Source organism: Salmo salar, chromosome ssa11 (assembly GCF_905237065.1).
Source record: "Salmo salar chromosome ssa11, Ssal_v3.1, whole genome shotgun sequence".
Lineage (NCBI taxonomy): Eukaryota > Metazoa > Chordata > Actinopteri > Salmoniformes > Salmonidae > Salmo > Salmo salar.
The window spans coordinates 64,695,012-64,698,362 of record NC_059452.1 but is presented as its reverse complement, the minus strand read 5'-3'; the positions used below and the strand labels follow the sequence as shown (position 1 = coordinate 64,698,362).

The following is a 3,351-nucleotide window of genomic DNA, read 5'->3' as shown; positions in this document are numbered from 1 at the left end:
GGCTGGAGTGTGTCAGCAGTTCCTGCAAGAGGAAGGCATTGATGCTATGGACTGGCCCGCCCGTTCCCCAGACCTGAATCCAATTGAGCACATCTGGGACATCATGTCTCGCTCCATCCACCAACGCCACGCTGCACCACAGACTGTCCAGGAGTTGGCGCATGCTTTAGTCCAGGTCTGGGAGGAGATCCCTCAGGAGACCATCCGCCACCTCATCAGGAGCATGTCCAGGCATTGTAGGGAGGTCATACAGGCACGTGGAGGCCACACACACTACTGAGCCTCATTTTGACTTGTTTTAAGGACATTACATCAAAGTTGGATCAGCCTGTAGTGTGGTTTTCCACTTTAATTTTGAGTGTGACTCCAAATCCAGACCTCCATGGGTTGATAAATTGGCTTTCCATTGATTATTTTTGTTTGATTTTGTTGTCAGCACATTCAACTATGTAAAGAAAAAAGTATTTAAGATTATTTCATTCATTCAGATCTAGGATGTGTTATTTTAGTGTTCCCTTTATTTTTTTGAGCAGTGTATATTAGTGTACTTGCAAGGATTTTGCCTGACCACATCATAGATTGTAAAAGTTTTTCCTAGTCAGGTCCTGCTCAGGATGAATTTCTGACCCTGCTTCATGAAATAAGACATGGGGGTGAATGTATTTTGGGATGGTAGTAAGAGTGGACTATTACAACTACTGTTTGAGAGAAGTGTCAACCAAACTGAGTCCGACTGAATTATACACAACAGTTGGAAATACAGAGGAACACTAGCTACTGTCTGACTTATCAGGGGATCCTCTCTTCTCTCAGGTGTGGTGTTCCGTGCGAACCCCAGAGAGTGCCCACGAGGGACTCATGACAGACCACCACAGCCCCCCCAAAGTACCGCGTCATCGGCACCCTCTCCAACTCGCCAGCCTTTGCAGAGCACTTCCAGTGCCCCACTGGCTCCCCCGATGAACTCTGGTCACCGCTGCACAGTGTGGTAGGGCCTGGCAGAACCACAGGGGGGCGCTGTCTGTGGTGTCTGCATGGAGCATTTGATCTCTGCATTGGACCTTTTTTCTATTTTATTCTTTGTACATAATGATGGACTACTAGTGGTTTGTGAGTAGAGCAGGACAGACTCCAGGTTAGCGAGAGGGAGGCGTGTTGAAAGGCTGTCGTCTGCTGATGTATGTGTAATTCCAGTGTTAGGGGATGGTATTTTTCCTCTTTTTCCACGCCCCAGTCTCCCACACCGGTGGGGCACAAAGACACGTTTTATTTAGTGTTTGTTGCACTTAGTAGGGGGCCGGGGAGGAGGAGCCTTTAGGGGATGTCTGTCCACACCCCTTTCTCTATGCTTCCGGGTCATAGCTGTCCTCGCTGTGTGCCCTGTTTACAATTGAAACCGGAGCCCTCTTTCGACTGAGGGATCTCCCTGAAACCACTATGACCTCGCAGGAAGTGCAGGAACTTCACTCTGACATCACAGGATGGGTTCAGCTGCCTTTGTGACCTCACAGGAAATGCAGAAACGTCGCTGTGTTTGGACATTGCATATGGTTTCATCTCGATTGACATCTATATTCCCTATATAGTATACACAAATGTACTATTAGGGCCAGGATGATACCAGTATTTCAATACTCGTTAATAACGTGGCAAGGAAACAAAACACAAAGCGGATTTAACTTCTTTAGGAAAACAGCCCTGATGGAAACAAACATCATGTTATCCAGAGTGAAATGTTTTTATTTTCCAAGCTATAGCGCACAATATTGTACATACAGATTTGGTTTTAAAGGACCAAAGAGATGGGTCCGCTTCGTGTTTTCATTTTTGCCAGTATTGTCCCGGCCCTATGCAGTATATGTGTGGCTCCGGTAAATAGTAGTTCCCTATATGGGGTGTCATTTAAATAGGGTGTAATTTGAGATGGAGCTATATAGACTCACTTCTCCTTTTTCTGTTGCATCACAGAAAGCGCACTGGCTTCAGTGACATCACAATGAATCCCCCAGCAGTGGTGGGGGGATCTTAATACTTTAAAATGGCCTCCCCTCCTATTTACCATTTTCTACTACTGGACAGATGAAAGCACTATGAAGCCTACTGATAACCCTTGCCAACATATTGCTTTTAGTTATCCCATTTCTTAAAGATTGTTGGCGAGCATTTTGAGTACATAGGAAAGGGTACTTAGAAAAGCCACTTAACAGTGTTGATCCAACCAGGAGCAGGGTGCCAATGGCCCTAGATGCCGATCTTGGTTCAGTTTTGTATTTTAAGCACTAATTGTTAAGGTTAGGATTGGGGGAGGGTTTGCTGATCGTATATTTGTACTTAAGGGAAACTTCATCCAGGAGCATCCAAACACAAGATCGGCAGAGCTCCCTCTGGGACCTATAGTGTACTGGACTATCTGTGACTCCGGTTGTAGGGACGATCACCACTTGCATATCTGTGTGTTGTAGTTGTTATTGGCATATTCTGAAGTTGACAAAGTTGAAATGAGATGCACATCTTTAAATCTGCCTTTTGTCAAAGATTTTTTTGTTTGTTCCTTGTGTCCAGTTGATTCTTTGTTTCTCTGTATGCTAAGAGAGTGTATTTCAATGCATGTGTGTGTGTGCATGAGCAGCCTTACAAGCTTGTTTGATATTTACTGTGTTTAATCTGTCAGCTTCATTGCGAAAGGATAGTTTGTGTGTGTGTGTGTGTGTGTGTGTGTGTGTGTGTGTGTGTGTGTGTGTGTGTGTGCGCGAGCGAGTATGCATGCATGTTTGTGTCTGTGTGTGCGCGTATGTGTGTGTGCAGATTGCTTTGATACACCATCCCTACTTACGTTGAACTATCAACAATGTTAAGTCTGCTGCAATGATTTTACCTCGCATTTCCCCCAAAATACTAATTTGAAATGAATGGATATGTTGAAGGGATATGTTCCTAAATAACTTCTTGTTTGTACACCCTCCACTCCAAAGTAGTGTAGACTGTCTTTTCATGAGGCAGGATTCGTAATCGGGTTACTGCTGGACTCTTGTTCAATTAAACTATGTAACTGTTTTATCTCCCGTCAGCCACTTTATGTTCTAGTCCCACATAGTGCTGTCTGCACCTTGCAAATTTGTTTCACTACAAGACATGGAGATGTGTCATGACTCATGACCATAGGAGTACTGCACCCCACCACACTGTACCCCATACAGGACAATCCTATTGTCTTCCGACAGGTGGCACCACTCAAACTCTAACACTAGTCCTTCCATGCAGATGGAGTTGCGCCATCTAAAGTAAGACAAGGAGGTGAACCAATCAGGGTCAGTTGCTATTGGCTGCTTTTATATTTCAATGCTGCAATCA

General features: G+C 44.7%; 1 pseudogene; it reads left to right on the top strand.

The window, feature by feature from the left end:
• Positions 1-2,013, top strand: part of LOC106562910 (endothelin-converting enzyme 2-like) — a 65,145-nt pseudogene extending 63,132 nt beyond the window's left edge.
• Positions 2,014-3,351: the final 1,338 nt, after the last annotated feature.